Source organism: Sciurus vulgaris (assembly GCF_902686455.1).
Source record: "Sciurus vulgaris genome assembly, chromosome: 12".
NCBI classification, from domain to species: Eukaryota; Metazoa; Chordata; class Mammalia; order Rodentia; family Sciuridae; genus Sciurus; species Sciurus vulgaris.
The window spans coordinates 53,215,471-53,229,660 of NC_136473.1; the positions used below are offsets into that span (position 1 = coordinate 53,215,471).

The window sequence follows — 14,190 nt, forward strand, 5'->3', positions numbered from 1 at the left end:
TTGATCCATAAGAGCCCATTCTCTTCTCCTCCCAGTTCAAAGATGTTATTTTTTTCAAAAAGTTTCAGCCAGAATGACATACCCCTCACTACTTGGACACTATTCCTTCAAGCACACCTGTATACCTTCACCTTCACCCAGTTGGCCTGTCCCTTCCGTTCATTTAGCCAGTCTTCCCCAAAAGCACTTTATGGGCATCTCTCATGTGGTAGACACTGGGGAGTCCTTGGGCCATGAGGATGAATCATCTCTGCCCACCAGAAGCCCAGAGTCTCACTGGGGAGGCAGACAGGAAACAACCGTAACAACACAACAGCTGTGAAAGAGGAAGTTTTCTTGGGATGCTATGGGAACAGGATGTGGGAGCATTAACTCAGCCTGAGTGAATCAGGGAAGGCCTCTAGAGAAGGCGGTAAGAGATTGGGACTGAGAAAAGCATGAATGTTTACCAGATGGGGCACAGGGAGCTGACACTGATCAATAACTATAGGAGCTAGACAGTGGGCATGCTCACCCATGATTCCAGCATCGGGCCAAGCTCTGGGTGATCCACCCTGAGCCTCTACACATGGCTTAGTCTCTGTATATTGAGAATCATGCATCTTCCCTTTCAGGAAACCCTTCCTTTGAGCAGGTATAGTGAGCATGTTAGAAAGTGTTAGGCCAGCCTGGTGCTTGACCAGGGCATGCTTATCTATCTACTCCTATGCTGAACACCATGGACACCATGGGTGTGGTTGAAGGGCAAACCAAGGCTAGGCCCGGCTCATCTGACACACCAGATAGGTGTAACCATGGGGTGGAAACCCACAACCAGAACTTATAAACTGCACTGAACCCCAAAGCCTTTGGAGTAGCAGAACCAGAGCAGAACTGGAGGACATCAAAGAGAATGCCTGACACTGTGCTACCTAGTGACCCCTGCCACGGCCGACGAGGAACCTGACTATAGCTCCTCGACTAAGACATGTCATGGTAAGTGTGCTCTGGGTTCAGCACTAGGAGAAATAGGATAGGTTTAGGACAGGCTTGAAGTGATGTGTGGTATCTTGTACGAGGCATAATAAAATGAGTTAACTCACCAACTTACTCCTAGTCAATAAGGCATTCATGACAGCAAGAAAAGACTGATTCTTTTTGTCTGTCCTCCCTAACTCCACCTCAAAGGAAAACGAAACCTTCCTGAGAACACCCTGATTCTTTTCTCTAAAGTTTACCTTGTAGAAAGAAAAACACCCGAACATCAACGAATCGCAGGAAACAATAGAAACATCACCACAACTAGTAGTGTGTATAAGCCATCCCTAACCTTCACAGCAGCAATTACACTAGCACAGGTGAAAATAAATAAAATATAAATGTAATGAATATGACTCTTTTTAAATTTGGAATTGCTAGTATGTAGTAGGCAACTAATATCATTTAGAAAATCATAGCATAGAAAACCCCACCCATGGTTGGAAAGCCAAGATCTAGGACAGTACTTCTCAACATTGGCACGACATTAAAATGAACAAAAGAGCTCTGCGTATGAGTGGATGCCACAGAACAACAGAAAGCAGTGTTCTGAGGTGGGCCCATGATTCCCCCCAGGTACAGCCCTGCCCCTAAGCAAGCGGAGAGTCATTGGTCTTAGAGAACCTGGCCTAGCAAGGCACTCCATGGAATGATAGTATATGAACCATTCCTCTCTGCCAAGTCCTGGTTCCTGATCTGTAACATGGGGATAACCTGGTTATTTACAAAGTTACTGTTTGAGTCATGGGAGAGAGTTTGGGTAGAAGTACTTTATAACTGTCAAGACTCCTTTAGAGAAAAGAAAATGGCATCAGTCAGTAGCAACCCTTATAATGTATTAGGCTATGGAGACATGAATTGTAGGTTGCTGTTTCTATTTCTGGTAGAATGGTCTCTGATTTATGATGGTTTGCCTTTTTTTTTTTTTTTTTTTAACTTTGCAATGGTGGGAAAGTGGTATACAATTCAGTAGAAACCATACTACAAATTTTTGAATTTTGATCATTATTTCCCAGACTACTGAGATGCAACACTCTCTCCCTATGCTGGGCAGTAGCAACTGGCCACACTCCCAGTCAGCCACATTAACACTAGAGTAAACAACAGGTACTCTACAGAATACTGTGTTGCTAAGCTAAGACGTTTGGTGTGTAGGTATAATAAATGTATCTTTGATGCAACAGTGTTTTCAATTTACAATGATTTTATCAAGATGTAATCCCACCATGATCCAAGGAGCATCTTCTGTTATTTATCTCAACCACCTTGAGAGGACAATAATACAGTAATAAAAATAAGCAACACAGGAGCCATCTTTGTGGGGAGACTCAGTAATATCATCTGTTAATTTTAAGGTACAGGTAAGCAGATGAACCAGGCAGTTGGATAGACAGACTGGGCAAGATTGGGCCTAAAAATATACATCTTCTAGGCATCTGTGCAGAACTTGGATGAGACTGCTGCCTGAAACCCACAAGTGTGCAACCTAAATGTCTCCTGAGACTTCCAGCTTCACTGTTAATGTTTAAGCAAAACAGTTGCCATCTCAAATACTATGGGAAACCCAGTGCTCTCCCTAATATTTCCGTAGGTCCCCAAAGGATGAGGTTTGGGATGTGCAACTCAAGTCCTTCACCACCCTTTCCTTCCATTGAATTATTTATGTCTCTCCTATTTGATTCATGTTGGCTCCCCAAAGCACCACTAACACAGTGTCCTACACTTTAATTAGGTGTGGCAGCAACGGAGGAAAATAAAATCAAAACCAGGAACAACTTCACCTTGAAGGTTGCATATCTGGCCCCACACCCACTGCAGAACATTTCTCCCTGGATGGATTTCCCTTCAGTCCCTCTCCTCTGTCCATCTGCAGATTCCACTCAGAGCTCTCCAACTCTCTGCATGTTTCTGCTTTTGTTTTCAGCCTTTCTTCCTAGAGTCCCCATTGAATCCCCAAATTCTTGTTCCTTTGCTGCACAGGTGAATTCAGTTCTACCTTGTACTTAGTGTTACCATATAGATTGTGTCGAAGGGTCTTCACCTTTCTGCCCATTAAAAGTTCCTAGCGTTCCATCAATTCCATCAATTCTTAAAAATATTCTTAAAAAGTAGAAATACTTATCCATAAAACAAAGGATGGTACTTCTGCAGATAACAAAAGCAGCAGCATTTATCTTTGAAAAGACATGTATCTTCCTGCTACATAATGAAAAGAGACAAAGGTAGCATTATTAATTTTAATAGCCATCATTTAAAAAACATATTCCATAAGATAAGGTAAGAATTGTGGTGTCATGTATGCATTCTTGTCAGGGGAAAAAAAAAATCAAAATGGAGTAGCATTTGTTGGGGACAACTGAAATGGAGTGGGAAAGCCTCTCTTATCCAGAACTCAGCCCTATAGGCCTAAGCAGCTGAAGCTTTGAACTACACTGTAGACAAGGTTCATCTCGAATGCTGTTAAGCTCAGCTGACGATCTGTACAACCGATTCCTTCCACACTAGCTACCCCAACACCGAGACCCCACCCAATTCCTTTCTTACAAGACAACTGACTTCTACCCATACAAGTCATAATTCCTGACTAACAAATGATGGAATTATCAACCTCTACCCTTCCTTAAAGATATAAATAACAGCTGCCATTTTGTGAAACCTCAGAGCACACTCTTGAGAGTGTTTCTCCAGATTGCAATGCTAATTAGCCCCAAATAAGTGTAATTTACTTTGTTCTCAACTCCATTTATTTTAGGTTGATGATCTTCACAACAAACCCATTTTATAGAAGGGGAAACAATGTCAGAGAGATTAGGTGCTTCCCCCAAGTTGTTGAATGGACTTGGATCCCTCCAACAACTGTACCCTCACCTCTGCTCTCAATGGTATGCTGGTAAATATTTAACAACTAGCTCTACAAAGGAAAATTTTTGCTTTGTACAGTATACCAATTTATACCATGAAAATAGACCCAAGAAGGCTAATTCCAAGCTACCATCACTGGACATTGAGTAAGGAAGAGACAGACAGTAGCATATCATTATATATTTATTCCACCATATCAATACAGTAGACAATCCCAAGAATACAGATAAATAGGATGTAAAAGGCTTTACATATTTATTATTTGTTTTTAAATGTCATTTAATTCTAAGGGTTAAGCAATTTTGATTTGTTTAATGGCTGTTTCATGAATAACCAGCCTGCAAAAGTCCTGAAAATGTAACAATTGGCACTAGCAAGCTAGCATAAGCCACTCCATCAAACACACAACTGCTTCATGAATGTTCTTAAATATAATCCAGATTTAGAGGAATCAGAAAACAACATCAAGCTGTAAAAAAGCCAAAAAATTTCAAGAAGCTGGGGCTGAAGATTAGAGAGACAACCCTTTCTGGTAAACAATATGATAAAGTCTGGAGTTCAGATATATTTGTCATGAGTTTCGGAATTTAGTTCAATAGACAAAATGTTTAGGCGGAACCATGCGGTTGCTTATTTATTGATCACTGTGACATAAACAAAATATGAGCCTAATGACTTCTTATACAGGAAAGAAACATAAAACAATAATACATGTCATTACTGTGGATTTGGGAAATGTTTGACTTGGTTTGGAGAAATAGATATCTAATCAATGCCAAATATTGGAACATTCATAGGAAGATTTGAGGGACTAAAAACAATAATTCCCCAAAACTGTTTGCATCAGTGCCTTCTGCTATGAGGAGCTGGAACAAAGCACCCTCTACTGAGTAGATGGGGAACCAGAGACCAAGAGAAGCCAGGACTGTCTTGTAGAATAAGCACAGGCTTAGAGACATGAGCCCTGGGTTCTGGTCTGTTTCACACTTACTGGCTTATTAGTTTGGGGATGAACAAGTTTTTCCAGCCTCAGTTTACATGAATCACCCTCCACCCTGTGTCACCCAAATTTCTATAATCACACCTGACCTATCCGGTTACTTAGTAGTGTGATAGTGATTACAATGGCAATTGAAGCCACTGTCCCAGGAGTCCAATTCACCTTGAGAAATTGACTGAGTATTTAACTTTTTGTCAGGCACTGGGGCTACAATAATGAGCAAGACAGACTAGGTCCCTGCCCATGAGGAATGTTCAGTCTACTGTAAAGCACAGGGTGAAAATCTGTATACAGTGTGTGAATTTCTGTTGTCACATCCTGTTCAAAGAACATTCATTGGCAAAATTGAGAATTGAAAAAGAATTCCTGAACATCTGGAACTTGTAGGATTTTCGACAGATTCCTGAAATTCATTTAATTTTACACCATCAGGCTGGATGAGCTGGGTTTATGTAATTAAAAGAAAGGGACAGAGTTACACTGAGATAATGATTTTCATAATTAAAAAAAAAATCATTAGCACTAGCCCCAAAGCCAAGATAACCCCTACTTCTTGATAATTTTTTTTATTTTATTTTAAGAAACTGAATGGGTAGTTTCATTAGAAACAGCATACAGAAGATGATTACATGGTTAAAAAAAAAAAAAAAAAAGTCAAGATAAATGTCTGAAAGCCTTTTCCAAACTCCCTTACATGGTTAGTGCTGGTGACGAGGTTAGTTTTAAGTAGGCTCTTGGGTATTTAACCTTGAATGTCTGGTTTTCCTTTGCATAGCAATAAGTACTGGCCATTGTACACTCTGTCCAGAAACTCTAAAAATCTATTATTACTTGGCTTAATGGTCTGTGTAACCTAATTTAAAAGAGAAAAGTGAACTTCAGGTTTTCTCTCTTCAGTTTACTTTGAAGTAGATATTAGCATATCATTGTCTCTAGCTGTCATTTATAACTTATGGTTTCTTCCAGTGAAAAGAATCTGCCACATCATGGGTTTGGTTCAAAAAACAAAACAAAACAAAAAAAAGGTTCAAAAATTTCTGACTGAACTGACCCAGAAAGACACAAGGGAACATGATAGGCAGTAAATGGAGAGATCCTGGACTTTAAAAGGCACAGAAATTTACATTTCCATCTAGGTTCTACATTTCATTTATGACTCAATGTGACCTTGTGACCCTTAGTTGCCTCATCTATGAAATGGGAATAGCGGCTACGATAGACGATTCCTGGGGTGGGGCTGCCTTCTCTGCAAACACAGTGGTGTGGATCCCCATGGGGTGGGGTGGAGCACTCGTGGATGGGGTTAGCACCCTTATAAAAGAGGCACCAGAGAGCCCCCTGTCATCTTCCACTATGTGGGTACCCAGGGGAAAGGAACCTGGAAGGGTGCCCTCCCTCATCAGGCACTAATCTGCTAACACTCTGATCCTGGACTTCTCACCTTCCAGAACCATAAGAAATACATTTCTGCTGTTTATATGCCACCTAGTTTAATGTATTTTTGTTATGACAGTACAAACAGACCAAGACACCCCACTGCACCTTACCTCTTTAACCACGTAAGATGGATCTTCTTGGCATGAGAACTGGGCAGGTGCATTCCATTTCCTCTACCAAATGAGGCCCTCAAGTGCAGAAATGTTGTATTCATCTGTTTCCCTTCCTCTCCTTACCCACCCCCCACCGACACACAACTTACTACCTCAAGGACAGTGCCTTGCACTTAGCACCCAAGAAATAGGCATTAAGGAAGGCTGACATTCAGAGGTTTTAAACAACCACAGACACACCACAGCCTGGGAGAAAATATCAGAGGCAAGCATCCAGTGCTCTAGCTCTATCCCTAAGGCCAGAAGGCCTGGGTGAGCCTGTGAATGCACCAGTTTCAGGAAGCTTTTTCCAAAGACAGGGTCATGGCATCATATGAATGTGTCACCTGTTGGTTCTTTCTACACAAATAGTTCATTCGTTGTCTAATTTAAAGGCACAAGAGACCAGAAGGAGGTTCCCCTGATGGAATCATAGATTCACCACATTTACTCAGGTAATTTCCCCTGGTGCCAGTTTGGTCAGGAAATGCTTTCCTAATCAAGAGCTTCCCAGCTTCCTGTCCCAGGGGCAGCAGTGTCCAGCTCCCCCTCAGGGTAAAGCAGCTAGTATCCATTCCCTGAGAGGCCACCTGTCCTGCTGCTGCAGGATGTCACTGCAGCTCCTCATGTTGCCACTTCCTGAGCATCAGGCCCCCTGAGGACAATCTACCTAGTGTGGAGGCATGTCTTACAGAAGGATTGTGGAAGAAAGAAGGACATTATAAGTGAGGACCAGATTAGAATCTGTTAACTCAAACCACCACAGATTAGTGTCAATGAGCTGTGAGGATGGTGCCTCTGAGAGAAACTGTCCCACAAAACCTGACGGAAAACAAGATGTGGAAGCAGCCTCAGCTTTCGCTGGCACCTTTAATTGTGTTGATGGTACATTTACATAACCCATTTGTGGGGGTAATTTGCAAAATAAGAGAGAAATTAAAAAGAGGTGTGAGACTTTTGCCACAAAAGGGATATCCAGGGCTAAGTCAGGACTGTTTTGATGGTCAGGGGGATTCTTCCTTCTTGTCCTGCAAACCTTCCAGCCACGGTATAAACATGAAAGACCTGCCCTTCTTCACGTTGTTTTCTAAGAGCTTGATGTAACATTTCTGTGTTGGATTTTAGTATTTTACTCTTCTCCACTTACTTTACAGCTCTCTTGGCTTCTTAGGTGCTTGGAGACTTCAACTTCAGGAGGTAAGCTTCCTTCTTTAACTCACATGGGACTTAGTCTGTGGCTAATCCACCAGTTCCAAATAAACCAGCTGCCTGTTTCATATTTTTTGAGCTCTAGCCAAAAGATTTAAAAAAAAAAAAAAAAAAAAAAAAAAAAAAAGCCCATAGTTGGAATTCTACTTCCTTAAAACAGCATTTTATTTATTTATTTATTTATTTTTGGCTCATCTTAGCATCCCTCAGAAACCACCCCACCCCCACATGCAGAATTACCTGCATGATGGTTATGAGTAAACACCCTAAAACACATATTTTTTTGGTTCTATTGTATAACTGCCTTGTGCCCAGCCCTTTGCTGAGAAAGAAGGCAAACCTACGTGCAATAGTGATTCCTTAGTACAAGGAGGTACTAAGCTGCAGGATCTAGGAGCTGCAGAATTCAGAGGAAAAAGGGAGGAAAATGAAGTTGACAAATGAATGGAGACTGAACTTGAGATGAAATCAGAAGAATGAATAGGGTGTTAATCAGCAAAACTGCATGAGGGAAGAAAATTCTAGAAAAGGGGAAGACAAGAAGGTGGGAATGAGCCCAGTGAGCTCATGCCCAGTGAGCTCATGCTCTGTGAATCCTGAAGAAGAACATAGCTCTCCTGGGGAATGAGTTTTGGAAAAGGAGCAAGATTGTGGAGGATGTTGAAAGGACCTTGAAAATGGGCTTGATGATTTAAGGTTGAAATGTGAACTTCGCAAAGCCTCCTCACCTCTCTACCCAAGTGGACTAGCTGCAGTTTACATTTTTAAATATGCTTTTCACTTAAATACTCAAACATTTATTTGTTAGCTCTGCCAAGTGCCCTACCTGGGGCTGGAGGTGTTGATCACACCCTCAAGGAGCCATCAAGTTTAGGAAGAGGCCAGCCTCCACCCAGTCAGAAGGCGCAACTATCCTTAGGCAATGGAATTATGGGTGGCTTTTATTTTCTCATTTGTAATTTTCTGTTTTTTTCTAATTTTCTGCACAGAGGAAAGATTATATCTTTATGCAAATAATAATGTCTATACAAATAGCTATATGATAAATAATCTGATAGAGTTAAACAGTGTATTTGAGGAAAAGGGATGAGATTTCCCTTGTATCAAGAAAAACATAAAAGCTGGAAAACAAACCAAACTACTTTTGGAATGAGATTATTTTTAAATGTGTTCATAGAGATACACTGCAAAGGAATGGTTCTGAATTTACCCAGAAGAAAATTACTAGGGAGGGTATTCTAAATAGACTAAGGTTACTATTTGACAGTGCCCTAGGGATCAGCCATTTGAAAGGCACAAGTCTTTAGGTCTCTCATCTCACTCTGAGTAGGTGGTGTTTGAAGCCAGGAACTCAGTTCTAGTTCCCTTTCTTCTCTTAGTTGCTCTGCAAGTGTCTGTCAAGAACAACTTGAACCATGGCTTCCTCCATTCATCTGCTGTCCTCCAGTAGTATGTGAGTAGAGTTCTTTGGCTCTTCTTTTTTTTCTTTCTTTCTTTCTTTTTTTCAGTGCTGGGGGTTAAACCCAGGGCCTGGACCATGCTATGCAAGTGCTCTACCACTGAGCTCCATCCCCAGCCCTGCAGAGAATTCTTTAAATCGTGTCTGTCACAATGTCCCACAGGCAACACCTAGAGTCTCAAAGAACATCTACTGTCCCCTCATGTCTGTTGCCCACTCCCTTCTTCCTGCCCTTCACTTTCTTTTCTAAAGGCAGCAAAGAGTGACCAAGTGCTTGGGGTTCAGTTGGATTGTTTTGGTTTGCTTTCTGGCTTTTCCCTCTGCTGACTGTGACCTTGGGCTACTTATTAACCTCTCAAAGCCTCCTCAGCCTCATTTTCATCTTTTGTAAAGTTAATATGTGGTTGGATTGATGGATGGATAAATGGATGAAGATAGATACATAGATAGATAGATGGTAGATAGATAAACTCGTCTTCCTAACTAGTCTCCACTTCTATCCCAAAACTTATTTTAACTTTAATCAAAATTAGAGTTGCATGTGCATATATCTCTACAAGTCTTCTCACAAAAAATGGCAATTCCCAATCATTCTTTTACCATTCCATTTCCTCCTCCCCGAAGGCAGCAACTTTCAACTATTTTAATTGATCTATTATATTTACTTCCATATCTCTGAATGGATCATGATTAGTCATTTTGGGATATTATCTGTGGACTTCCCACAGTGGAGAATGAGGATATGGCTCTCATTGACTACCTCCCCTCCTAATCCTATGAACTCCTCATCACCCTATCTTCAGAATCCATTAATTTTGATTAGATTAATGATCAGGGTTTATATTATTAGTACTCTATACACCACTGGTTTTCAACCTGGTTCAGTAATGCCTTTTAAGAAGGAATTTGAGATGTGGAGTGATATTTGGTTTGTCAGAGTACTGGAAAGAAGGGGAACTATCTCAGTGGCATTTAGTTCATGAGAGCTAAGGACAGTACGAGTTCTGTGATTGCAAGATATTGCTGTAACACAAATGCCCCAAATGTCAATAAGACCTTCTGAGAAACAACACTTATTTACTGCTAAGCCATGCTAGATTATTTTTTTCTTTCTTGAACAGCTTTTTTGTTTTTCCTGGAATTGACAATGACTTGATGCTTTTGTTTTTCTCCTCTGGAAATTAACACAGTCATCTCTTCGTCCCTCCGTATTCTGATATTTCACAATGATGTGTCTTAGTATGCTTTAATCCTTGATGTTAGTGTCTAGAGGACCCATTGAATCTGAAGATTTATGACTGTACCTCTTGATTTTTCTAAAATTGTTTCTTGAATGACTTTTTTCCTTTAAGTTCCCCTGGCTTCTTTTATTAATTTATGTTATTTAAGTTTCAGAATTTCTAGTTTTCTAATTTTCTTAATTTTTTTAATTTTTAAATCTTTTTGCTTGCTCTAATTCCAGGAAAATTTCCTCAAATTTTCCTTCCAGTCCTTCAACTGAATGGCTTTTCATTTTGTTGTGTTGGGTTTTTATCACATCTATTGATTGTTTTTAGCTTCCAGGTTCCAAGATTTTTTTGTTTTCTAAATGATTGTTATATAGCATTCTATTCCTGGTTCATGGATGCCATATCTGCATTTATCCATTTAGAAAATTAATCATCAAGAACTTTTTGCGGATCCAAGATGGCAGACTAGAGGGTGACTGCATCTCCAGTCGCTACAGAACCCAGAATTCAAGAAGGGGAGGCATTGAGAGACTTGGACTAAAACAGAGCCTCAGGGTGAGTCTCCCCCACTCGGTGAAGCACTGCCTGGGTGGCAGGCCCAGATTCGGGTGGCTTATTAGAGTAGGGCAGGGCAGCTAGAGTCTTCCCCAGGCGGCACTCCGGCGGTGGGCTCCTCCCACAGGGCCAGATTCTCCAGCATCTTGGAGCAGGCCCCCCAGTGAGAGCCTTTCTGCACAGAACCAAGTTTCAAGTCCCTCAACCAGGGCGGCGAGTTCCTGCCCGCAGGTTGCTTCAAGGACCAGGACAGGGCAGCCAGGGAATTCCCCAAGCAGCCCACAGCCCGGCCCCCTCTGGCGGGAAGCGCCTTTCCAGACTAGCTTCTCGGAGCAGACCCCCCAGTGAGAGCCTTTCCACACAGAGCCAGCTCCAAGTCCTGGAACCAGTAGTGGGCTAGGGGCAGCTTTCCTTGGAAGCACTGCATTATCAAGTTACTCCAAGACTTCAGGCTACTGAAGGCAGGAAGGTGATACACTGGAAATCTACAGGGACAATATAAGCCAATAGAAGAATTCTGCAAATCACAAAGTCCCACTGACATCTGACCAATATGAGAAAACAAGGGAAGAAAATGTCCCAAACAAACCTAGATACTATATCAATAAAACCAATGATAGCGCAGCAGAAGAAATGTCAAAAAGGGAGTTCAGAATGTACATAATTAAAACAATCAGGGAAGCAAACAAGGAGATGAAACAGCAAATGCAGGCATTGAAGGAGGAGATGAAAGAGCAAATGCAGGCATTAAATGATCGCACCAATCAACAGTTAAAGGAGCAAATACGGGAAGAAAGAGATCATTTCAATAAAGAGTTAGAGATATTGAAAAAAAACCAAGCAGAAATCCTTGAAATGAAGGAAACAATAAACCAAGTTAAAAACGCCATAGAAAGCATAACCAATAGGATAGAATACCTGGAAGACAGAACCTCAGCTATTGAAGACAAAATATTTAACCTTGAAAACAAAGTTGAACAAACAGAAAAGATGGTAAGAAATCATGAACAGAATCTCCAAGAACTATGGGATATCATGAAAAGGCCAAATTTAAGAATTATTGGGATTGAGGAAGGCTTAGAGAAACAAACCAAAGGAATGAACGATCTATTCAATGAAATAATATCAGAAAATTTCCCAAATCTGAAGAATGAAATGGAAAACCAAGTACAAGAGGCTTATAGGACTCCAAATATACAAAATTACAACAGACCCACACCAAGGCACATTATTATGAAAATACCTAACATACAAAATAAAGACAGAATTTTAAAGGCCGCGAAAGAAAAGAATCAAATTACATTCAGGGGGAAACCAACACGGATATCAGCAGATTTTTCCATCCAGACCCTAAAAGCTAGAAGGGCCTGGAAAAACATTTTTCAAGCCCTGAAAGAAAATGGATGCCAACCAAGAATCTTATACCCAGCAAAACTTACTTTCAGATTTGACGATGAAATAAAATCCTTCCATGATAAACAAAAGCTAAAGGAATTTACAAAAAGAAAGCCAGCATTACAGAACATTCTCAGCAAAATATTCCATGAGGAAGAGATGAAAAAAAATGATGCAAATCAGCAACGGGAGGAACTAGCCAAACTATTAAAGGAATAGCCAAATAAACAGGAAACCAAATCATGTCAAAAAACAAAAATGAGTCAAATGACTGGGAATACATATCATATCACAATAATATCCCTGCATGTTAATGGCCTGAACTCATCAATCAAAAGACATAGACTGGCAGATTGGATTAAAAAGAAAAATCCAACAATTTGCTGCCTGCAAGAGACTCATCTCACAGAGAGAGATACCCATAGACTAAAGGTGAAAGGATGGGAAAAAATATACCATGCACACGGACACAGCAAAAAAGCTGGGGTATCCATCCTCATTTCAGATAATGTGGACTTCAAGCCAAAACTAGTCAGAAGGGATAAAGAAGGACATTACATACTGCTTAAGGGAAGCATAAATCAGCAAGACGTAACAATCATAAATATCTATGCCCCGAACATTGGCTCATCCATGTACATCAAACAAATCCTTCTCAATTCCAGAAATCAAATAGACCACAACACAATAATACTAGGCGATTTTAACACACCTCTCTCACCACTGGATAGATCATCCAAACAAAAATTGAATAAAGAAACCATAGATCTCAATAACACAATCAACAATTTAGACTGAACCGACTTATATAGAATATACCATACAACAAGAACCAACACACTTTCTTCTCAGCAGCACATGGATCCTTCTCTAAAATAGACCATGTCTTATGCCAAAAAGCTACTGTTAGCAAATACAAGAAGATAGAGATATACCTTGTACTCTATCAGATCATAATGGATTGAAATTAGAAATAAATGACAGAATAAAAAACAGAAACTTCTCCAATACCTGGAGACTAAATAATACACTATTATATGATGAATGGATAACAGAAGACATCAGGAGGGAAATAAAAAATTTTTAGAAGTAAATGAGAACAAAGACACATCATATCAAAATCTCAGGGACACTATGAAAGCAGTACTTAGAGGATAATTTATTTCATGGGGCACATTCAACAAAAGAAGTAGAAATCAACAAATAAACGACTTAACACTACAGCTCAAAACCCTAGAAAAAGAAGAGCAGACCAACACCAAAAGTAGTAGAAGACAGGAAATAGTTAAAATCAGAGCCGAAATCAACGAAATTGAAACAAAAGAAACAATCAGAAAAATTAACAAAATACTTAGTTGGTTCTTTTAAAAAATAAACAAAATTGATAAACCCTTAGCCACAGTAACAAAGAGAAAGAGGGAGAAAACTCAAATCACTAAAATTCGGAATGAACAAGGAAATATCACAACAGACAGGATTGAAATACAAAACATAATTAGAAGCTATTTTGAAAATTTATACTCCAACAAAACAGAAAACCTCGAAGACATCAACAAGTTTCTAGAGACATATGAATTACCTAAACTGAACGAGGAGGATATACACAATTTAAATAAATCAATTTCAAGCAATGAAATACAAGAGGTCATCAAAAGCCTACCAACAAAGAAAAGTCCGGGACCAAATGGGTTCTCAGCCGACTTCTACAAAACCTTTAAAGAAGAGCTCATTCTCATACTTCTCAAAGTATTCCATAAAATAGAATAGGAGGGAACGCTCCCAAACTCATTCTATGAAGCCAATAGTACCCTGATGCCTAAACCAGACAGAGACACATCGAGGAAAGAAAATTTCAGACCAACATCCTTAATGAAC

At 40.1% G+C, this 14,190-nt stretch overlaps 1 long non-coding RNA gene across 1 annotated transcript in view; it reads left to right on the forward strand.

Moving 5' to 3' along the window:
- The first annotated feature begins 803 nt into the window (after positions 1-803).
- Positions 804-14,190, forward strand: part of LOC306641237 — a 44,343-nt gene continuing 30,956 nt past the window's right edge. Inside the window, exons 1-2 of the long non-coding RNA XR_013758085.1 lie at positions 804-975; positions 7,623-7,665. This is a non-coding gene — a long non-coding RNA (uncharacterized lncRNA). The remainder of the gene's footprint in view (positions 976-7,622; positions 7,666-14,190) is intronic.